The sequence below is a fragment of the Wyeomyia smithii genome, chromosome 2 (genome assembly GCF_029784165.1).
Source record: "Wyeomyia smithii strain HCP4-BCI-WySm-NY-G18 chromosome 2, ASM2978416v1, whole genome shotgun sequence".
In the NCBI taxonomy this organism is placed as follows: Eukaryota; Metazoa; Arthropoda; class Insecta; order Diptera; family Culicidae; genus Wyeomyia; species Wyeomyia smithii.
In genome coordinates this window covers 169,249,811-169,275,855 of record NC_073695.1, presented here as the reverse complement: position 1 = coordinate 169,275,855, position 26,045 = coordinate 169,249,811, and the positions used below count along the sequence as shown (strand labels likewise).

General features: G+C 36.6%; 1 protein-coding gene across 5 annotated transcripts in view; it reads right to left on the bottom strand.

The window, feature by feature from the left end:
• The window catches only part of LOC129721425 (optomotor-blind protein), a 263,942-nt gene that overhangs the window by 115,056 nt on the left and 122,841 nt on the right, over positions 1 to 26,045 (bottom strand). The gene's annotated exons all lie outside the window — the stretch shown is intronic.

The following is a 26,045-nucleotide window of genomic DNA, read 5'->3' as shown; positions in this document are numbered from 1 at the left end:
GAAGTCAAATTGGTTGAAATTTTCGCAACGATACTTTTATGCCGTCTTTTCAAGCTACTTTTGGAATATATCACAGTGGAAATGAAGTTTTTCTTGTATTCAACATAAGCATATTTTTTCAGATGTAAAAAGCACATACTATTTTAAGCATTTCCCAATAAAAAGCACCAAATCCATAAAATGTCGAATGTTGTAATAATCCGGTGTGCACTACCAACTCAAAAAATATAATTTTTACTTGCAACCAGCCTTAGAAAATGTACAGTACTACGACAGCCGTTGGACGACAGGAGGGCTTCTTGCTCAGCAACAGTAGTTACACCAGCAAAAACGTAACAGTCCATGGAAACAAAATTGTGCGACATGCAGCGTTGCCGTTGCATTCGCCATGGACTTCAGTGATTATACTACTGTCATGCTTCTTGCCTGTGCGCGATGCAAAGCATGCTGTATTGTAGTGTTTCATTTGAACTTAGCTACATGCATCGTAATACAGCGAATTTGTCAATGATTTTTCTTTTAATCATAGCATGCCTGCGATGTGAGCGATGGGTAAAATGAATCAATTGTAAGCGGCTGTGTATTTGTGCACAAGAGCATATAGAGAGATTTTAGGTTGGCCACTTCTCCGGGTTTTCCCTGAAGTTTCTGGGTCTGGGAGGTAGTCTCCAGGGTTTCGAAGGGAAGTGAATTTTCTCCACACCAGCGAAATTATTTTCAACCTGCTCTGGAAGCGGCATAAACCAAAACGTGAACCAAAAACAGCAACCTTTTTGGACGATTCGTTTCCAACGAACCTAATTTTCTAGACTCTCACAATTTAGAAATTTAGCGTAACAGCTTTGGAAAAGTTTTCGGCGGTTGAGGCTTTTGGGTTGACGGCAATTCGGTACAACTTATCAATTTTAAAAGCAATAATTTGCTGGTATTGCCACAAGAATCAGTGAACTCGATCGGATGCTTTGAATTGCACGCACAAAATAAATAAATTATTGAAATGTTGTGGAACAACTTGATGTTTTTTTTTTGCAATTACGGTGAAGAAATATACTAGCTTTTTTGGGTAATTTCTATATTATATTAGCTGAAGTGGTGTTTGATAAATATTTCAATTCATTAGTTTATTTTATATTTTGCAAGTCAATGCAAGCCTTCCCGCTGTCTACTTTTGACAATCTCTGGGCAAGATAAACTTGTGAATTGGTCACCGTAGCTCTCAATTACAATTTGCCACGACAAGAAAATAAAGATGAAACAACAACAATTACGGTAATTTCCTTATACCTTGGTTTAGAGGATGTGTCAGCTTGTTTTATGATCAAGAATTCACAATCTGCAACTATTCAATCGATATAAATTAAACACATGACAGTTCATAACAGCCGCTCATGACGGTCGTCTATCGACAAACCGAAGGATGTTATCATAGCAAAACGACTGTTACCGCTACATACTGATTATGGAAGAAGACATACAGAATTTAGAACGGAACAGTAGCAAAGGGTTTCCTACGATCGGTGTACGGAAACGCTTCTAATCAAATATCGAATAAGGAGGCGTTGAACAGTGTTAGCATATTTATCAATGTCTATAATGCCAATATGCTCTGCACAGTTTCGTAACAGCTAACTTTGATGGATGTAGAGTTTAGTCACCAGCAGTTAATACTCGTTTGGAACGACAGTAGGAAAAAAGCAGTACTTTTTCGCAGGCTGCTTGCAACTTATTTTCGAAGCAATAGCAGAAAAAAATGTTACCCTAAAGCTCAGAAAAGTTGCCCTAAAAGATTATAGCTTTTTAAACATTCCTTCGGATTTTGGTGCCCCTTGTGTATGCAGAAGTACGTCAAAAAGCGGCAGAGTAATTGCTCGCCGGGTTCGTCGCTTCTACGTTGGCTTATAGGAAAACTTATTCAAGTCTCTAAGAAGGTTACCTTCCTAGGGGCACCAAAATTTCCAGGAATGGTTAAAAGGCTATAATCTTTCATGTCGTTCCAGTTTAAGCTCTTGGACAAAACCTGTTTTTACCAGTGTTATCATTGTCGTCCTGAAAAGTTAGGACGAAAGTTGATTACTTAGCAACATCGGCATAGTAGATTATATGTTTTAGATTTTCAAATTTCTCATTACACCCAACATGAAAATCATTTCAAATTTAAATACGCTTGTAATCTGTTATTGTTCAATGTCATTACTGAAATACCACTTAGAGCGATTCAAGAGATGTAATCTAATGCTGATTTATAGCAATATTCTGGATCTTCTTTAAAACTTGTTTGGTTGTTTGGTTGTAAAAGCATATGAATGGAGAACCTCTTAAAAATAGCTGTTACGAACTATTTTAGGGATAATTGAGCTTCTACAATTTTTTTTGACAAAATTAAACAGTGCATTTCGTAATCTAGTAACATACCAAAGAAGGCTTATAGGTTTTAACCCTTAAATGCGCACGATGTTGAAAAATCATCTGAAAACATAAAATCTTTGTTCAACAGGTTTACTGCTAATCAATATGCATGAAAAAAATTGAAAAATTTACTTCGCAATGTGCGAATATTACAATGTTGTTTTGAAACAACACTGCGACTTCATCGCAGAATAAAGTCTTAACAATTGCTTTTGTTCACAGTAATTTTGAAATTGGCCTTTTGTTAGTATAATTTCTGATAATTCAGACATTTTCACTAACCACCAACTTATTTTAAAATTTATTTTCAAAGACATTCAGCACCAGTCGGAAATCACGCCATGTTTGTTTTCATTTCCGACATTTTGACAGCAAAAATAAAAACAAAACATTCAAATACGGTACTTCCAGCTGTTAAGTTGTCTTCGTTAGAGCCTAGAGAGCTGTTCTAATGAATTATATTGCTAAAAAAAATAAAATACATATATTCCAAAACATTATTATTAATGTTGTTTTAAAACAACATTGCGCATTTAAACATTAAGTTATCATAAATTTCACAAGTTGTTGCTTTAATTACATTGAATACTGAACCAATAGTTACCATTGTTTGCGTTTATATTGAAATAATTTGGGAGCTTTGCATTTAAAGAAACGTCTCGTAAGGGACTAATCCTTAACCACTTGGTCATTGACAGGGGCCGAGGGTTCGCCAAAAAATCAGTAAAGATCGCCAAGTCAAGAATATGAGTGTTGTTACAGAAAAAAAATGCATTTAAAAGGTATAATTTCAATTTGGCCTAATTTGGCATTCGCCTCTGAAGCATAATAATTGAATTTTGCAGTGCGTCGAAACTTGAGACTGGTTTGGTTATAGGGATGCCAAGATGTAAAAAACATTTGTTGGGGTCTGGAAGTTGAAAGTAGTTTTTTTGTAGTGGGACTATACTAATGCGTCCATTAATTAGAACTATTGTAGTAGTTTGGGGCGCTTGTTTTAGATTATGATTATGATATCAATAAACGAAATTTTATAAAATTCGTTTTTAGTTCAGAATTATAGGTCTGAGAAATTGATCGTATTTTTCGCCCTTCCCACATCATCAATCGTCTTTTTATCGCTAATTGAACCTGCTCTTTAATAACTAGAAACTTTTCAGTTCATAACGCAAAACAAACGTTAGTTTTTGATTACACTGGTCGACAAAAGCGAGAAAAGTGTTGCCCTAAAGCTTGAAATAGCGGCCCTAGAAAGATTATAGCTTTTTAACTATTCCTGTGAATTTTGGTGCTCCTAGTCATTATCAAAACGCGTCAACTTACGTGAGAATTCGCATAGTAATTGCTCGCCGGGTTCGTCGCTTCAACGTAATGTTTTCGAGAAAACTCTCTTAAGTCTCTAAAAATGTAACCTAAAACACAAAATTCACAGGAATGGCTTAAATCTTATAAACTTTTTCTTTTTTCTAGTTTGAGATTTAGGGCCTCACCAGTGTTTTTCTTTTTAATCAATTTTTCATTTGTTTATACAGGTCGGACTCGATTATCCGGAGTTTTAAAAAACATTCCACTCCGGATAATCGAACTTTCCGGATAATCGAGCCATTTTTTTTTTATTTAAATTTTTAATATCTTTTATCTAGAACTGTGAGATTTTTATTATAATAAATTGTACACAATGCATGTGCCGACAAAAAAAATTAAAAATTGTCTTTAAACTGATTGTCGGCGTTTGTTATACATATATACGTAATTATAAATTATGTTATATTGATTACCTCGGAGATGTAAAAACGACACACGGGACAGGCCTGCTTGTGGTCATTATATTACAGGAATATGTTCCTACCATAAATCCGAAACCGGTTTACCAATAGCGGTTGTTCTCATTGGCAACAAAAAACCATAATTCGTAGCTTTTGGAGGTAATTAAGTAAAAATTGGTTGAAGAAACGACGAGAAAGCCGCCAAAAACGAACTGTCTAAGCGGAACGGGGCTTGTACCGCTACGATTATGAACGACCCTGAACCTCCCAATGACCCGGAAAACCAAAATACGTTATAGAAATATAGGAAAAAAATACTCCGGATAATCGAACCATTTTCACCGGATAATCGAGCCCCGGTTAATCGAGCCCCCGGATAATCGAGTCTCCGGATAATCGAGTCCGACCTGTACCTAATAAATAAATTGTATTTAAAAAAATATATCAAAAAATATATCTTATATATATTTATATATATTATATAATATTTATTATATATTATATATTATATATTATATATTATATATTATATATTATATATTATATATTATATATTATATATTATATATTATATATTATATATTATATATTATATATTATATATTATATATTATATATTATATATTATATATTATATATTATATATTATATATTATATATTATATATTATATATTATATATTATATATTATATATTATTTATTATATATTATATATTATATATTATATATTTTATATTATAGATTATATATTATATATTATATATTATATATTCTATATTATATATTATATATTATATATTATATATTATATATTATATATTATATATTATATATTATATATTATATATTATATATTATATATTATATATTATATATTATATATTATATATTATATATTATATATTATATATTATATATTATATATTATATATTATATATTATATATTATATATTATATATATTATATATATATATATATATATATATATATATATATATATATATATATATATAAGTACCTACAGGCTCATGTGCCTGAGGGTTGTGAGCGCGTACCGTACAGTGTCATACGACGCAATCTGCGTCCTGTCCGGCATGATGCCTATCAGCATAGCCATTAAGGAGGACGTAGAATGCTTCGATCAACGTGACACAAGGGGTATACGAGGCACCAGAAGGTCATTCTCGATGATCAGATGGCAGCAGGAATGGTCCAATTCCGCAAAGGGTAGATGGACGCATCGACTTATTCCGGACGTATCTGGATGGGTCGGGAGGCGCCATGGAGAAGTTAACTTCCACTTGACACAGATTCTGTCAGGTCATGGTTGCTTCAGGCAGTATCTACACAGATTCGGGCATGCGGGGTCCCCCATGTGTCCCGAGTGCGCGGATGCGGAAGAAACTGCTGAGCATGTCTTCTTCGTGTGCCCTCGTTTTGTGCATGCGCGAAGCGACATGATGGTAGTGAGCGGGCCAGACACCAGACACCACTCCGGACAACCTAGTTCGGAGGATGTGTAAAGACCCAAACATTTGGAGGGCGGTTTGTACAGCCGCCTCTCAAATAGTTTCAGAATTGCAAAACAGGCGACAGGTTGACCACCGACACGCCAGTGTTAGCTAACGGCCAGTCTCCAGGTTAGTTAGCTAAGTTAGCAAAGAGATCTATAGAACCAAGAGGGTGCACAGAGCACAAAAGCCGCTCCCCGAAGCAATACCTAGCGGTGGTCCCGGGGAGTATTATGGGCTGGAGACTGGAGGGGTTTTAGTGGGTCCGGTCACTGATTCAAACCAACCCCACACTCCCTGAGGTTGGTCACCTCAGGGGTTTGGATGCAAATTTCCCCTCCACCTGAAACAAAAACAAAAAAAAATATATATATATATATATATATATATATATATATATATATATATATATATATATATATATATATATATATATATATATATATATATATATATATATATATATATATATATATATATATATATATATATATATATATATATATATATATATATATATATATATATATATCTCAGAGCATGAATGAAAATTTGTTATAATAAGTGTAGACCTGAAAGTTGAAATATAATGAATTGATCTAACCGAAATGTAGAACATACCGAATGTTTAATAGCAAAAATGCTTCCTGTACCTACTATGGAAAACAAAAGCAGTTCTGGCGAAATGAAAAAAAAAAACAAAAAAAAAACACGTGGCTATAAGCAGTGGATCAATTGACTAAAGACGTCGAAAGACCTATGGTATGGTATGAGAGTATAAAAATTGATTAAAATATAACCACGTGATTTGGGAGGGCTCCTTAATGTTCATCAGCGATGAAAAAATACAGGCACAATGATACCACACAATGATACCACCAGAATATTTTCTTGCATAAATAAGATAGAGGAAAATTGTAAAATTTGATGTTTTGTAATTTTCAAATAATTAATAAACTTCACTTTAGTATTTGCACTTGCAGCAATATTAGAAAAGTTACACTTGGAATGTAAGTTTTTATCCTAATATTGTGGGAGAGAATTCGTAGTCTATTATTGCTGTCACTTGACAGCAAAACAATTTGTTTGATTTTTTTTCCAATCAAATCAAAATGTGTTGAAAGACAAAGTTGAAATCGAATCAAATCGAAAAATATTTTTTATTTTATTTAGTTTCGGTAGACGCATCACTGTTCTTTGTACTATTGTAAGATTCATGAGGATTTTATATTTAACAACCCGTATAAATATTTTTGAGTTAACATATAATGTTTATTTAAAAAAAAATCACGAGAAAAAATCATTTTGTTTTACTGGAATACAAGGACATATTTATATATTGTTAAAAACTATAAACAAAATTGAACTGTAATTGTTCAATTGACAATTGAATAAATCGCTTTCGCTTAGTATCTTGTAAGATGTCTTGAGATCTATAGAAGAAATCAATTAGAAATTCAGCTACAATAATAAACATGATGTACCTATCTTAATACACACTTCCCAAGTAACAAAACAGGTTTTATCAAAGTTTTATAGTGCTGTTTTGGCTGTATTAAGTGCTATAAAACTCTGATAAAACCGAAATTGTTACTAGGGTTGCCACTCTGCCACTTTTTTAAAAAGCGTTATGTCAAATAAGCACCAACGGAAGCGAACGAGCGATCAACTGTCTCGGGTCCAATTTGATTGGAAACCTGATTCGATATTTCCAATAATAAAGGTGATCGTAACTTAGCCTCGTTTATATCCTAATAAGTATATTAATTTCATAATTAATAAGGGTATTCATGTAGAGCTTGTATACAAATGAAACATAAAAATCTTCAACTCTTTTGACGACTAATGGAAGTTATACAGTTTACGGCTGGGTGTTTGTATACAAGCTCCACATAAAAACCTCTGATGTGAATTCAAGTTCACATTTTTCTGGTATAATGCCATTACATCAATTGTTTGTGTGTTGTAATGTTCGGCAGTAAAAAACTGTTTGTTAAATTTTATTTTACATTTCGGTTATTTGAGGTTACTCTTCGCTTTAATTTAAGGATAATGTTCCCTGCGAGTACTAAGCAGCTGTGATGATAGCAATGGTCACTAACTGCATCATAAGATGCATCCAAAAAGTACATGTTCATATGTAATTTGATAGGAGATTTACTATTCCTTCATCTTGTGTTACCTAGACAGCCGCAAAGCTGCCGTTTCCATGATTTCGTTGTTCTTGGTTCAGATCATTCAGCAGAACATAATTCCGATTGTTCGGCTCTAAACCGATCGAATAAAAATGATTAAACATTTCCGCATCCCTCTCTCGTACTTATTTCCTGTCTTCCTCCTAAGGGAGCAATCTTGCTGTTGCAGTTGAATGGTTTTGCGGAACCGCCACACAATGGATTTGTTTCGCCATTTCATTCCCCGCGTTTGGATGCCGTCGTATCTCTGTGGTCGTGCATGGTCAGCGAAAATATCATAATAAAAATATTCTAGTGGATACAGGCGAAAAGAAGATTGCGAAAAATGTAAAATCAGCTAATGGTCAGGCATGAAGGCTGGTACCGTGGCGAGTGAGAACAAGCGCGCGCGACTGCGAGAACGAACAAGCGGATAAAAAGGAGAAGCCGCACAATATGTCGTCGTGGTCGCCACCACCGTAGCCGCCGTCAACGCTGGCCGCCGCGTCGTAATCAAAGTTTGTTCGTGTGGATGTGTGTGGGGTGCGGCTTGGCTCTGTCCATTTCAATGCCCGCACTGGTCGGGCCCCCAGCATGCTCGTGGTGTGATCCGACAACATCATGTGCACCGGCGAACGCGACAAGGTCGGACTCCCGACATGCATGGTGAGGACATGAGTGAGTTTGCGGCGGTGGCGGTCATTCGGCAAGCAGAATACCGACGCCACTCCAGACTGTCCAATGCCTGGGCTAGTGTTTGTGCTGTACGTGGCCGATTATGATTTCACCGTGATGATCACTGCAGGAGGGGATTGGCAAAGTGCATACTGATGGCGAGATAAGCTCGAATAGCCATTCTTGGCGGCACATCATTATGACTCTTCGTGACATTGTGGCGAAAATGCGAGACCACAGTGTTCAATCTATGGGCTTTTCATCAACGCTTGGTAACCGGTGACTATTTTGTCTACACAGATCCGATGTACGGGGTTTGTTATTTTTTAAATTAAATAGATTCTCGAGTCACGGTGAACACCACTACATTTAATCTCCATCATGTGCCCTCCACTCTTTCTGCATTTGCACTTTTCGCGATGGTGTTATTCAATATCTTATCAAAAGTGGAGCTGCGAAGAGAGGCAAACATTGCCAGCAATGCAAAAGCTTGGAAAATCCAATACCTTCTTACTGGACCGTCGGATATTTGCGACTGGACCGGACCAGTCCGTATGAAGAATAAAATATTGGACTCGGCTCCGCCTTATAAGGTGTGGCAGACGCGCAAAGCAGGAACCGGATTCCCACTTTCTAGCCCAGCTTGAACTAGAGTTTAACCACCAGAGACGAAGACGGGGATTGAAAAGTGCAACCATCAATATACGTACACGGTGTGTACCTTTTCGAACACACTAGTCCGGTTTTGTACGCAAACCAATAATAAAAAGTGCCTGTAAAGGTGAGCAAGTGTAAATTAATTCAACAGCAATCGTCGCCTGGAGTCCCAGGAGCAAAACCCTCAAGTCACCAACGCGGACGCGTTAAGGGCTATTCCCACTGCTTCCGTTCAGGGACCGGGCCGGGACCGGGCTCGTCCGGGACTTTTCATGCATTCACACTGCGCCGTGCTTGAACCGTGCCCGCGCTGCGCTCTGGCTGAGAAATGTTGATGTGTGTATGTGAAAGAACGTCTTCCTCATTTTTTCATACCGCAGTTCACTCCGCGCGAAATATGTCACTACAACATACACCCATCCACCCGAGTGCCTTCCGTGCACTCTTCGGCCAACACAAAGTATCGTCGGCAACGATAGTTTTTCTCTCGCACTGCGGCAGCACGACGGCAACTCAACGCTGCCCCGGTCTGGGCACGGCGCGTCGGTGTGAATGCGTTCATAAGAACGCATGCAATCAATCTCAAACGAGCCCGGACGACACACGGATCAGCCACGGCCCGGTCCCGGCCCGGTCCCGGAACGGAAGCAGTGGGAATAGCCCTTTAATGTGAGTAATGAAATTTAGATAATGCAGCTTTGACGTGATGTACTTTTTCGGCAGGTACACGTGTATAAGTTTTTTTTGCTTTTTTCATCTAGTGCATGTGTGGCGTCGTGTACGGCCGGCATGACACGTCAACATGGACGACAAACAGGGCGATTTCAGAAGGACAATTGGAAAACTCTCACACTTACTTGTACCCAGCGCTCTCGCGCTCGCGACCGACTCAAACGTGTGAAGCGCGTCGACATTTTTAATTATACGTGCGCAACACTTCTTCACCCCTACCGCGTCGGTTGCTTCCAGAGAGTGCTTTCTGGGATGCGATTCTCATACCGTAGAGTGTTGTGCTGTAATTGTTTGCAGTACACCACATGTGTGAGCAGAGTAGCGTGTATGGCTGTGTGTGTGCGTGTGATCTTTTTCACACGGGAGGACACGAGAAGGAAATGGTACACAATGGGGTTGCTTGGTGCAGCGGTCCTGTCTCTATCCGGTTAGCTATGCTTTATCAACTCCGGAAAGTGCAGTGGTTGCATGCATTATGGCGCTGGTTAGTAACGTTAATTAGAGAAGGTTTGCTGCAGTGGTATGTGTATGAATGTTTTATATCTTGGGAACGTGACCCGATTTAAAGGACATACTACATACAGCTCGAAAGTTGTTGGTAAATATTTTTCTAATGCTACTTTAATAATAGTGATTTGTGCAATGTTGTATTCTTGCTTTGTCTTCAGTGTTACAACGTTTTATTTCAAATCGTTTGTGTTTCGGTATAGGAAATTATGAATTGTTCAACCGTCTGTAACAAAAAACATAAGGAAAGGTCTGTAACAAAAAACATAAGGAAAGGAAAGGATAGATCGTAGTATATAAAATTAGAGACCTCTATCTGATCTTTTAAAGTAAATTAAGAACCAAAAATCTCTCACTTTTTAAAAAGAAATAAATCAAAATTTTATCTTGAAACATGTCGCTATGTTGAAAGTTTCGTTTTCAAAAATCAGTACACTGGGGTCTTTTTTTACGCGGGTTATTTTTATGCGGTTTTTTTATACGCGACTTTTTTTACGCGATTTTTTACAATAACGCGGATTATTTTTACGCGGTTTTTTTAAATAACGCGGATTATTTTTACGCGATTTGGAAGATTATTTCTACGCGGTATTAAATATGTTTAGTATAAGTGAATCCAATAAAGTAAAAATCAATCGTATGGTTCATGACAATAAGATATTTTGTTTTATTAATCTAAATAATGCATATTTTCAATATATATATATATCAAAAAATAGGCAATTTCCGTTGATTCGGGAAGAAGGAACAAAACTACATTAATAATTGTATATCGATACGAGTCAGGGTTGTTGCGATTAGCTTCCGATAAAGGAACGAAAGCCCTAAGCATGTGGCAAAATTAATATAAAAAAGTTGTTGTCACGTTCTTCAATGAATTTTCATTTTAGAAGCACTAACTCAGTTTGTGTGTTTGGTTACCATTTTTATGTTATTTTTCAAGTTTATATTTGCTTACGTGCCATTATTTTTAATCGGATCTGTTTATTAAATGGAGTTTTTTTTTACGCGATTTTCTAAAATAACGCGGTTTTTTTATACGCGGATTTTTTCAACGCGGTACAACCAACCGCGTAAAAAAAAGACCCCAGTGTACACTAGTTTTGAGGACTATCAATCCTCAACAAATCAGTGTTTGCACAGCGATGGAAATATCTTGTTTGATTTAGATTTTGGTAGGAAATTCACTGAATAACTTGGTTCTTGTTAGTGCTCAAAACAAAGAGATTTTCAGTAATGTACAAAAAAATGTTTGATATTCCTGTATCGTTGAGAGTTTTGTGATTGATATTCTGAAAACTCCCAAACATGATGCCCTTGAAATATGAAACTAACCTGATTGTATAATACAATACAACAACATCGCACGCTAGCCTGGCGGGCTAATGAGGTCTCGATCAACTAGATTAGTTGAGAGAATTCGTTATCGATATTGTTTTCGGCACATTTTGCATGTTGTAAGATAAGTACAACGATACACCATGCCCCAGTGCTGAGTCGAGAAAATTTCCAGCTCGAAAAGATCTTCGACCTGATCGGGAATCGAACCCGGAATCACAACCGTGTGTGAGACCTAGCCGACCGACATCGCTAACCACCGAACCACGGGGACTGTATAATACTGTTCGGAATAATATCTAGCCTTTGAAGATCCCCAACATATTCGGCAATTTATTTGTTCTATTCAGCGGCTGACATTGCTTGCACCATCGCTATTAAGTAGGTAACAAACATCTCATTTTTATCCGTACTTCTAGTTTGAAGCTTCCTTCAGGCTACTATACAGATTTTATTTCAGACTGTTTCAGAGAAAAAAACATATACCATATAAAATTAAATTAATTAACACTCAATTTTTGAGATTTTGCAGGTGAATTTGGCGAACATAGAATACCTGGTGATGTGATTATTACAGCTATATCTAACTTTTATCAAACGCTGGCTTCAATTCAATACAATCTTAAGTTTGGAAATATCTTGAGCAATATAAATTGTTATTTAACTCGTACCTACATTAACAGCTAATTTAGAAAGAACCATTCTTGATTTTTTGCTTTTGATAACTACATAAATAGAAATAATTTTTATGTACAAATATATTCATTCCGTATGTACAACTTAAAACAGTGTCTAGTGGCAGTATAAAAGTATAAAGTACCATTTTCGAAATGTACCAAATTCAACTTTCACAGACATTTCAACAATGCCGAAATGGTCCAACAAATTGTCTCTACAATACTTTGTTGCCAATTAAAGCATTAAGAAGGATCAGAAAAAAATGCAACCCTTGGAGTGATTGTTTTCCACTAACAAGCTTTCATTTGGACTAAACAAACAAAATCACTTATTCCAATACTTATCCAGAAGAGCGGTCAAAGTGGATTAGGCTACAGAACACGTCCGAATGTATACTTTTCTAGCACCGGTAAAAGGTAATCCTAGGTAATTATTTCAGCAAATAATCTTCTTTCGTGTCTTCGTCGTGTAGCAAATCCGTTTGAGGATTTGCATTCCTGTTTCCTTCAGTATCTTGCTTCGCTCCCTGTTAAGGATTGGTGGACATTTCAGCTGAACGGCCAAGATCCATCTTCGAAAAAATATTTTTTTCCGTAACATGATTGCATATGAAAAAAGTATCAGTTACAAACGCGTTTTCCTTTACACACGCTGTGCCGATTTTGCGAAGGTGGAACTATGCTACACTTAATAAATCATAACCGTCATGGCTTAGGAGCGCTGACGTAAAGGTATCATAGCATATTGTGACCTGACATAAGATACTATAATAGTATTATAAACATAACCATTTACCCTAGATCCTAATTCGTAACGTAGCAGAGAGAACATAATACAGTTTCACGTCGGTGGTGCCGTCATACCGTATGGATTCCGGATTTTATCTGATGCCTATGGGCTTTGAAAAGTTCTTCGCTTCACTGGCTGTCACTGGTTCCGACCATGCATCTCACCTCTTGTACGTTGTACCGATGTATCATCGTGATGTCTGCGGTGTTGTGCTGTAGGGAGAATTTCGGATTCCAGCTGTTTTAAAACCTCGTTTTTATCTTTGCCGGGATATTGTTTCATCGCACGTCGGTCGTCGGCTGCCTGCAAGATAGATATCTGCTGCAGTGCCGAAAACGTAAACCAAATAGCAGAGCTAGTTTCAATTGCTGCTAATCCACTCAAATTAGGAAAAGTGTTTGTGAAACCGCTTGATCGAGGCGGGGCGATAACATGCCAATGATATTCTCCTGGTGGTGGCTTCAGGTTACTCGGCGAAGGGGTTCCTGGTGGTTTTTCATAATGGTTGAAGCGGATTTTTGGAAAATTAATTGGCCTTGTGGCGCGATGTGCCGATTGCTTAGGTATCACAGAATTTTAATCACTTTCTGGCTCATCACCATGACCTCGGCCAGGGTGTGACGAAATCCTTCGATGGATGACGGATAGAGTGTGTGTGTTTACAGCTAGCGGGGTGTCTAGAATCAGCCCGTGCAAATAACACAGGTTTTAAGGTTTTCAGCTCCATTTAATTATGATTGCTGGCAGCAGTGCCCGAATGAATCACCCTCAATCTACCTTTTGTCAAGTTTACCGAATAAAAATGCGATTTTATGTTGTCATGGTTGCCCTGGTTTTACCTGTGTTTTGATTTTCTACAAACAATTTTGAAACTAAAATAACCTCCAGTTATTTTCATTACAATTTAATAGATGACTGCTTTGAAGTATAGATTCGCCGGAATATTTATCATATCCTTGTCGGAAATGATAAATATAAACTGAATTCAAATAATAAAGTTCTTCTAATTTACCCAACATTCAACTTTTAACATGCACAAAAGGCACCTCGTAAAGTTATTAAGCATATTCATAGGAAATGTGAAGTTAGTTTTACATTTAGTTTGAACAGCTGTACACAAGTTTCTGATTTTTTTCTACATCAGCTAAGAGTAGTAAATTACTGAGTACAACGTGATTTTAACTTTTTTATCATTTTTCATCGATTTTTGAAAGAAGAATGAAAATTGCCCGAAATCTGTTGAACTACAGTTGGTGCATGGGCGAACTGACATTCAATGGATTTCGAGCAGTTTAATTTCCTGATTTAAACACCGAGGGAGAACGATCTTGAATTTAACACAATCATGCTGTGGTCAGGAAACGCTGCTATTTTTTTGTCTGTATTTTTGAGGTTTTCAGCCTGCGGCTGGTTCGCCTCACACAGCTTTTTATGATGGTAGTTAAAAACTAGTACAGCTAAACAACCCAATTGACTTTAAACTAGCTCTTCCTTTATATAATAATCGACAGTAAAGCCCTTTCAATTACAGTTCGAAGATAACGTTTTCTCCTTCCAGAATAAAGATACACAAATTTTCATCACGGATTAGCAAAATGGACTACATTATTAATTATGAGTGTAAACATCGAACAATAATTTATCCCATAACTTGTTCTTTTTTAAGGTACGTTTTCTTTCCGTACGCATCATTATCAATTTAACATCCTACCGGAAGGCACATTAGCACACAAACCTCCGAAATTTCAACTCATAATTATACACCTGCTCGCAGGAGGCCTTCTCTAGCTGGCGATAAGCCAAAACAAACAAGTTCAGATGATTTTTCAAATTCTTATAATTAGCAACTTTATTTATGATCGTCGTCGTGTCATTCAGCTGGCGGCCAGAGCAAAATCGTGGTCCATAGCGCGATAATTAATAGCAAGTGCCCACCTCATAAATAATTTAGAAATAGTTCAACCATTTTCCTGTCGCTCTCCCCCTTTTTCCTCGCATTATAGACACACACACGCACACTCGAAAGTTCCGAGCGTCATGACGGAAGCGGAGTTATCCAGGCGATCGCTGCAATCGACCGTTTTGTGCCATCAACGCCGCCGCCACCGGCACCGGGCGCAATCTCGATTTTCATACATTTTTACAACGCCTCGCACACCGACATTTGTGGAGTTCGCAACGGACATGAGCCGTGAATTTTTGAACCATTGTTTTATTATTTTCACAGCTGCGGTTATTCATCAACATTTTGACACCCAGCGTAGGCCTCTGGTGAGTACGCAGCAAACTAGCGATAGCTCTGGACCGATGGAAAGCTCCAGCGGGATTCGCTAGGGAAGGGAAGTTTTTCCCCGCGCGGGAATGTTACAGTTGTTTGTAAGACATTTATTATTCTTAATTATATTGTTTCGATTATTTTGTTTGCTCTGTTTGACTGTAGTCGCCCAAGTGCACGTTTTGATTTTCGGTCGCTAATACGAAAAGAACGTCACGCTACATTATCCGTGATGGGAGCGATTGGTAAGTCTCGTGGTACAGTGAGGTTGTGATGTTTTAATTGTCAAAGAAAAAGGTAGAAGAAATTGTAATGGAATGAACGGTAAATGGTTTTGTTCGGCGGTGCCGTTGGTAATGCTTCAATTTGGGGGTAATTTTTCCACGGTGTACACTTTCAGTAATATAAACGATCATTTCAGTCGAGCCTTGTGTTAAATAATGTGGTAATTGCAGTTAAAGTTTTTGGCACTTGTTTTGTTGCGCTTCGAATCGTTAGGTGGTGCCCATTCGTCAGGAGGTAGTGTTATAAATCACATTTATGTCTATCAGATGAAAAAGAGATTTCGTTTTTCTTTGTGTTGACAATACTGTACTGTACTGTAATTACTTTTGAACAAGGTATCATACATAAGTTTTGGTAGTTATCTAAAGAAACGAAAGTTTGGCCTTATCAACATTCTGTATAGGAAATTACCTAAAAAATGTATTAATCGCAATAGGTACGATTCTGAAGAGATAGAAATAAAGGTGAGTGTCTCTGAGATAATCGACGCAGTTGGAAGTGGACAGAGAAAGCGAAGCTTCGAATAGCCTAACGCAAAACGGAAGTGCTTTTGGTTAGAAACTGTGAAGCGGCGTAGCGAAAAGAATTTATCGTTCAAAAGTTTACTTTGAGGCGCGAGTTGTAGTTAAAATAATTAGTAATGAAGTTGGACGATCGGCTAATTGACAATGAATATTCAATATGTATTGTGTTATCCTTTAAAATAATAGTAAATATGATGTCAGCTTATAGTAAATGTTGCTGTTTTCCCATACCCGACTGAAGTAAGATATCAACTTTCAGGGAATATGAGTAACGAATGATCGAAATTAGAGAATATTCATTGATGCCAAATGCCCCATACATTGAGATCTGGGATGGGGCAGCCTTAATTCTGCGATCCTTTTCATTTTTTTGGCCGCTTTGAGGCTCAGCTTTCCGAAGTACGAATGAGCCCAAATTTTGCATGTGAAAGAATTCGCGTCAACTCGCCCAGATGTTGGCAACAATCTCTCAGTTTTTTATAAAACTTCGTTGGTATCTAGGCCGCACTACCCTCACTACTAGCTTCGTTATTTTTTTTATTTTCCTGAACAACATTTGAAAAGGGCTGAAGTTTTTTTTTAATCGATATATCTAAATCATGACAAGAGATAGAGAGAGTTTTTAAGGGATGACTTACAGGAAATTGAATGAGCTTTTATAAAAAACATATTGAAAAAAATTGACTGAAATAAATTTTATTTTAAAAAGATAAAGTGATTCTCAAAAAATCAGTCATCTTTTATTTATTTCAGAATTAAATTTTTACATAAATAATTCAGTTACCTCTTAGAGAAAATTTTTTCTAACAAAAACCTTTTCATGTTTGTCGCGGTTTTACTTTTTTGCCTCTGAGACTTTGACCGCTCATTAATGCCAAGAGTTATAGAAAAATTGTTAAGGGGTCGTTTTGACGGAATCTTTTCAACTTTTATCTAAAAATATTAGAAAAAGATTTTGACATCCTACACTATTTTTTTTTTATCAAAAGCAAGAAGTGGTTTAAAGAAATAGTTAACTCAGATTACATAAGAAAGAAGCTTTTTAGATTACCATTTTTTTGCCTGGAACTCTTTTGAATATACAAAAGTGGGCACTCTTGAAGAAAGAAATATTTTTCTTACAAAAACATTTTCCAGCGGCTCCATACATGGTCGTTTAGGAGCCGTTTGAAAACTGATGAATACAGACGATAAGCTGTTGGAAATACTGCTGGAATCGTGGCCAGAACTAAGTGATGGGTGCAATATTTTGACAGCAGTCACTGCATTCTTCATCATCATGCAGTCACTTTGAAGAAACTGTCATTATCGTTGAAAGAAGTCTTGCAGGAAAGTGTTTAAATAATCAACTTTGCATCAAGGCTCTTCCGAACAAACCAAGGTTATGTAAAGTGTTGTGTGAAACGATAGGTAGTCAGCATTCTTCTTTATTGCTACATACCGGAGTACGCTGTTTGTCTCGTGGAAAGACGTTGTCCCACTTGTTTGAATTGAAATCTACAGTAAGAATGTTTCTGAGCGACAATTATTTTGCATTGGGGACCAAATTTAATGATGCTTTAATGATCAGTGGCTAATCAGGTTAGTTTATTTAAGCTGATATTTTTCATAAAACGAACAATGTGAGTCTTTCAATGCAAGGCAAGATAATAACAATCTTCGATACAAACAACAAAATTACGGCCCTTACGACCATTTTAAGTTTTGTGCAAATTTGAAAAACATCCATTCAGAAATTGCGTCGAAGATATCATCCTAGAATTTCGAGGAAAATGATGAGCATTTCGAGGAAGGTGTTATAACAAATAAAACTCTTCCCGTAGATTAGTTTCAAAATGCGCAGGATTGGTTGAACAGTTTTTAACAGAGATTTCCAAATGAGATTGTAGGAATGACATGGGAGGAGCAGCCTTTGTCGATATCAGTGAAAACAAAAACATTGACATCAGCTGAATTTGGATGCCTGATTGATTTGACATCAGATGCGAATATGAAAGACAGTCCAAGAAATCGCTGGAGGAATTTTGGAGCCAAATGAAAAATGAATTCAAAATTTTGTCCGATGAAGCTGAGCTCATTCTCCTGTCAAGAATAAATACTTAATGCTGAACCAGCTACAATTGCCTCAAATAGTACCAAATATTGATAACACCGTGTAAGATGTGCTCAAACATTTCAGGGAGGGAAAGAGTGTGGATCAAGTGCCTCAAGGTAAGCGTCGTAGTAAAACATATGACCGCAAGCTCAAGGTATTGAGAACCGTCAGAGCAAACCCTGAACAATCAGATAGTGAAATCGAACAAAAATATGCTGCTGCTCGCAGTACCGTTCGAAGAATTCGTTTGCGAGCAGGATATTGTTCTTATCGATCCAACAAGCAACCAAACAAAACGTTGAAACGAAGTTTCGTCACCAAAACTCGAGCTCGGAAATCGCACCAGCAGGTTTTGACGAAAGACCAAGGATGCCTGTTCATTGATGTCAAAATGGATTTCAGACAGCTTCCGGGCCAAATATTTTACATGGCGACGGCATGAGGAGATGTTCCTGCGATGTTCAATTTAGCTTTTATCGACAAACTAGCTGACCCGGCAAACTTCGTTCAGCCCATTTTTTTCTTTATTAGAATAGATTTAAACATTCCAAATTTATTGATTCCTTGCTAATTGTTTATAGTCTGCAAATGCATGTCGAATCGAATGTTGGATACGATCAAAGTCAACAAATCGTTTGAAATGATTTATTTTATCGGATTCTGTAAATCACCTCTATTCTGGAAATGTTCATATTGAGTAGTATTCGTCCATTTTCGGCTGTTTTTCAAAAACCAGACGTCGCCATCTTAGCATTCAAAATGATATCTGGGGTCGATTTTAGGTTTCTGTGCATCATCAATCACGACTACGGAAATATTCATATTGGGTGGTATTTGGTCACTTTAGACTGTTTGCCAGAAACCGGGAGACGTCATCTTGGACTTCAAAATGGCATGTGAAGTTAATCTCTGGCCTCTGGGTGTCATTGTGGTTCCGGAAATATTTATATTGGGTGGTATTTGGTCATTTTCGGCTGCTTTCCAGACACCGAAGGTCGCCATCTTAGAATTCAAAATGGTTTCTAAGGTCGATTTGTGGCTTCAGTGCATCATTACGATTCCGAAAATTCCCATGTTGGGCTATTTTCCAGAAACTGGAAGTCGCCATCTTGGATTGCAGAATGGTATTTGGAGAATATTTACTTGACTAGTTCTCGAGTCGTGAAGACATTTGTGTTATATTCGCATAGGACCCCTTGCTTACGGAAGAGAGAGGGGTGTCGAACAACTATCGACATATTTGTCACCCCTAAAAACATTTACATACCTAATTTGATTGTATTTGCTCGATTGGTTCTCGAGTTATGCTAAATTTGTGACATCTTGAACATTCACCGGGCTCGTTTGCGCACTAGAAAGTTAAAACTTTCTTTCGTTTTGAAACCATTCCTAAAACCACGTATTTCTCTGGCTATTTTCTATAGCTGTAGCAAGTTCGCTCAAGCATTATCCTTACAAGTCGACTCGATCAGGAGTTAAATCGGAAATCACACTTCTCTAATAAAAATGCTCTGTAGCCATTCTGAATCTCGTACCGCGTTGAAGGGTATTTCGCTTCGCAAGCAAACGCATTCCAGTACACCACCCCAAGAAGTACAATCTGAGTACTAGGTGAAAGAATTTAAGCAATTGAAATGCTAGGCACACGAATGAAAAATTCCATGGGCATCAACCGAAGAATTTAATATCGCCGTTTTGGGTATATTTTTAGGTGGCACGGAGAAACAAATTTGTTCCTTCCAAGGTTGCCTAACCTAGTTGATTAAACAGGTATCACGTGCTCTGAACCGAAGACTTCCTTGTTTTTATTATCCTGTTTGCTTGGAGCTACACAATTAAGACGCTTTTATCAACAAATCCGGTACGAGAGGCGGCATTTCATGTCCAGCTCAAAGCTTCTATTCAGTTCGGTCCAGATTAATGCAACTGCATCTCCGTTCGTCTGTTGACGCTGACGGTAATTTGAAAGGTCTTGAGTTACGCCAACAGCGTTCGCAGCAAGCAGTGTCCATTCATCCGGCAAATGAATAGGTTTACCGAATGGGGAAAAACCTTTCTTTCGTTCGTTCGGTGGTGTCATAATCGTCATCATCATCGTCATTATCGTCATCTTCATCGCCATCCATAAATAATTCACACATTCGCATCTAATTGCATCTCGGTGCATTTCGTTCACAAATTTCATACACATTCCTGCTGAAGCACAATAAATATGTCTAGGCTCCATATGGTAGTGTACGTACATGCATCGCTCAACGAGGGCTTGATTTACACACCCTTATGAATATTGTGTGGAAAAGGAAGAATAACATAGCATAGCAAGCTTAAAGCATGTATATGGCAGTGCTCGAAAGATGTTCCCTTCCCTGTTACAGCATAGTCCTGCAGATTTTTCAGTTCCTGCTTGACAGTTGCGCCATATTTGAGCCATCATTAATAATGCATTAAAGTGCGTGTGTTTGCCCTAATCCCCCTGTCCATGTTTTGATGTGTGCGTGCGAATAATTAAGCGATGCCGGTTTATTTTAAGGTTCAGCACGCGAAACTTGTGTGCAAGTTCGAAATTTGCTGTGAGCCCGCGAGGAAGATTTTCAAATGTTCGAGACCAGAAGAATTTAGCACCAGATAAGAAAATAAAAATTAATTGAAAATTTGGTCCTAGGCTCCCATGGTAGGGCCAAATTCCAAAAGCGAACGATTTGCTTTTTCATATATATATATATATATATATATATATATATATATATATATATATATATATATATATATATATATATATATATATATATATATATATATATATATATATATATATATATATATATATATATATATATATATATATATATATATATATATATATATATATATATATATATATAAATATATATATATATATATATCTCCTCACCTTTGCTAAGTAGAATACACACACCGCTAAAGTGTACACGATGCACTCGAAAGCGTTTACTTCATTCAAACTCAATGATGAATGAGCCGCAAGTGCGATAAGAGAAATTGGAAGGTAAATTAATTATCGCTACACCCACTCACCAGCTTGTCATGCCCGCTCAACCAGCCTTCTGCTCCCTCTTACGGTACACGGTGTACTAGATAAAGGTTGCTAAATGGGTGGAGGAACGGGATGGGGTAGATTTTGTTGGTGCAAAGCTGCACTTCAACGGAAATACTTTTTCCGACTTTTTGCACAAAGGGATGCTCAAATTTACGGCCCTCAGACAGGTTTGTTGCATCTGGTCATCGATGCGTATTTGTTGAACATCTCTAGCATACAGGGAGGGAGCTCAATGGTGAATTACCCCTCGTCGGTAAAGCTGACAGAGGCGTTGAATCAAACACGGTTAACACTGCAAAAAAAGTGTAATGATGATAGCGTGGTTGAATACGATAAGTGCCACGAAACGAAAGAAAAAGAAGAAAAATTGCACATAGAAGTAGAGGGTGCAATATAGTTACAGTCCGGTTGAAATACGGTTGCAATTTCTGCTCTCGCTTGAGTTCTTGTAGGTGCCAAAAGGCGTGCCAGCCATTGCTGCTACCGCACAGTCTACTTGGCCGTATCTCCCGGCAGAAACGAAACTACATGGTAGGATTAGGTTGAAGGTACTTGGTTCATACACTTCCAGATTGGTGTTTGAGTATATGGCAGGGCACAAAACTTATGCACGTTTCTATCCGTCGAACCCATCTTGCTGGTTCATTTTGGAGTAGCTTCAAGAGAGAATCAATCGTAATGCTAATGTAGAAGGATTTATGTTCTACGCGTATAGTATGCAACGAGGTGCTTTCAGGAGCCTAACGGAAAATAACTCTGGCTTTCCAATTGGTGGTGAAAGTTTGAGAAAAAAAAACCTAATGCCATCCTCTGTGAAGCATTTTAATAGTATATGATGAGAACGCCTGGCAGCTGACGCTTTTTTTCGGATTCACGATATTAATTTAATTATTGCTTTCTGTGTGTGATACAGGGTCGAAAACAAAACAAAATTACAGTTAACAATTGGTTGATTGGGGGCTTGATAATGATACAGCTCGAGCCGTTGAAAAGATGTTGTTTTAGCTGGCTAAGGTGTTGATAAACTGGCAACGAGAATTCGAGGTGGCTCGACACTGCACTGTGGTCCAGAAATGAAAAAAGGTGGTCAAAAGTCATTTTCTCATAAACGTTACATTTTAGAGCAATACTGTCTTCGGGAAAGTTTTAGAGTAAAAAAAGATCCTTCTTTTGACATTAACAGATCCGTGATTAATCCCCCTACAAGTGAGATAAAAAAAATATTTTCTCTAAAAATCAATATTTTTTATCACCGTCTTTGGCAAAGTTTTTCGAAATAACATAACAAAAAACTTTGCTGAAGACACTAGGTAGCTATTTCTCAATCTTACTGAGCTATCTGATTATGTTCAATGATGTTTTAAAAAAAAGGTTTTTGCCGTTAAAATTCATATTTTATACCACCACACCTCTGATATTCTTACTGAACTTTTAAAGCAACATTAGGCCTTTATTTTTTCATATGTTATAGCAGACTTTATTTGATGATAATTAGGTTTCTTTCAATTTTTCCTGCCAAAAAATTTACTTTTGAAAAGTAATTTTCGATTTTCTGCCGTTTCCCAACACATCCCACGGCAAGATTACCACCAATTGAAGTGTCCATGTGCTCTGCACATACGGCAGTTAAAATTTGTTGCAGAAATTTGCAGAAACTTATAAAATCATGGAACAAAACAGCTTTCACGTAAGTTCATTTAAGTCATGTTGATCAATAGCGGATCTTTGTTGCAAAAAAACAAAGCAAGCTTTGCATTTTTACCTTTGATGCATCTTTTGAAGTATACTCGATGTATGTAAACACGTGGTTTTTGAAAATTCAAATTTCAGCTCAAATATTGCAAATATTGCTTATATAATTCATCTTTAGTAGGCAACAATAATAATTGGTTATTGTTTACATGCATTGATAATACTTCAAAAGATGCATCAAAAGGTAAAAATGCAATGCTTGCTATGTTTTTCGCAACAAAGATCCGCTATTGATCAACATGACTTAAATGAACTTACGTGAAAGTTGTTTTGTTCCATGATTTTATAAGTTTCTGCAAATTTCTGCAACCAATTTTAACTGCCGTATGTGCAGCGCACATGGACAATTCAATTGGTGGTAATCTTGCCGTGGGATGTGTTGGGAAACGGCAGAAAATCGAAAATAACTTGTCAAAAGTAAATTTTTTGGCAGTAAAAATTGAAAGAAACCTAATTATCATCAAATAAAGTCTGCTGTAACATATAAAAAATAAAGGTCTGATGTTGTTTTAAAAGTTCAGTAAGAATATCAGAGGTATAGTGGTATAAAATATGAATTTTAACGGCAAAACCTTTTTTTTTTTAAACATCATTGAACATAATCAGTTAGCTCAGTAAGATTGAGAAATAGCTACCTAGTGTCTTCAGCAAAGTTTTTTGTTATGTTATTTTGGAAAACTTTGCCAAAGACGGCGATAAAAAATATTGATTTTTAGAGAAAATATTTTTTTTATCTCACTTGTAGGTGGATTAATCACGGATCTGTTGATGTCCAAAGAAGGATCTTTTTTTACTCTAAAACTTTCACGAAGACAGTATTGCTCTAAAATGTAACGTTTATGAGAAAATGACTTTTGACCACCTTTTTTCATTTCTGGACCACAGTGCACTGGGAGCACGAGGCTTGCGTTATAGTAGCTTAAGTTGAAGTCTCAGAAGACCAATGCGAAACTTTTGTTGTATATGAAAAACCTTCAATGAAATCGTGCAATGTTATGACCAAAAGGTAAATTTTTAATCTAAATGTTGCAGGTTTACCAATTAAATAAGCTGGGCTAAACTTTGAACAACGAATACTATTTGAGTGTTATGCGTGAAATTAGTAAATAAATTCAATTTTTTACTGTTTACTTTTATAGCACAGATCCATTCTTATCATTAGCGGCAAAAGTTAAAAAAGTTTATTAAGATAATTTAAAAAAAAAAATAGATTAAAAATTATGTTAAAAATCAGTCTCCACAACATTTGAGATGCGTTTTCGGAGAAAAACGAAATTTTTAGAAAATGTTTATCATTGTCCTGCTATTTTTAAATGAAAAATAAAAAACTGCTCGAAATGTCTTAAATGACAGTTCGCCCATGTACGGTATATTGGGGTGGGCAAAAGAGTTTCGAAAAAATACGATTGATCTGATTCTAGAAATATATTCCGTAAAATTTTTGCGTGCAATGCGTCTTAACGGTCTTAACATTGTAACGCCGGTGAAATCCTGGAGATGTTTCACCAGAAAAGTAAGTAAGCGTCTTAACGGTAACTGATTGGAATGGTGGTTTTGATAGTAACTGTCTAGACCACAATTTTGCAAAATGGCGTGAGGGTTGTGAAGTATAAAAATAACAAATATAACTATCAGGAAAACAAAAAAGGAACGCCAATTTTCTAGAATTATTGAGGGAGCAAAATGATACGTTGCCCCTCGGAAACAAAAAATATTGGGGGGACAAAAAGTGCCTTGCCCCCCCAAAATTGGCGCCTATGGGTCTTGAATTTATAACCGAAATGCCAAAACTGAATAACATGTATGCAGTTTCTTTTGCTGTCTATCTTTATTTGCATCGTTATAAAGAAACCAATTTTTGGATGGACAAAGCTCTAAAAAAAGTTTTGTTGTAGGCCATATTAACATTGAAAATGTTTTGTTTGTTACTGTAACACACAATAAAAATATTTTGCAACTTGAAGAATACATCTTGAGAATACCAGATAAGATGGTATTTTCGACAAGTTTCTGTACGGAATAAATAAATTCACTAATCTTTTTGAAAATTATCATAAGTTCACCTTAAAATAGAATTGTTTTTTACGATACACGCCACACAAATTACTTAACATTGTTATAAATTTATTTATTTTATATTATGAACAAAAAACCAAAAGTTTGAAAGCAAATCGTTATAAAAAGTTGCCACACTATTAAACACCAAAACAAGATTTACGGAGAGTCATAAAAGTATTGCACTTATTGTTTATGATAATAACAATAATAATGCACAATGAAAAAATAATTTTGGCCACTTATAAACAACAAAATTAATATACTAATATTGTTATATGTTATGACTATTTGCTTGTTTTTTTTTTTTTTTTTTTTGCAGAGATATTCTAGACGAATTTGAAACTTTTATTTTATTGAAAAACAACACAGAGGCTATTGCGTGTAGAAATGTAGTAAGTATTTCCTGTTGACACCACACAAAATAATTTTTCCTACTAGAAATACGTATAAGTACGCTATCTCTATGGGCAAATCCTGGCGCAATAAATCATAATAATAATTACACTTGCGGGTTGAAAATCTATAAAACTGTCCCTTTTTTTTTACTTTGGTTTTAACATGAGCATAAGTCAAAGATCGCGTTAAAAGCTCAACGTGTAGCCGTCGTCGGGAGACGAATGCTTAGTTTGCGTGTCCTGTAACAACTCCAACGCGACGCGTTGAGGGTAAATGAGATCTGGCCAGAGGCGACCAAAGCTATGTGCCTCTGTGAAACTCTAAAACACTTTTTCGCTGATCGGGCTGT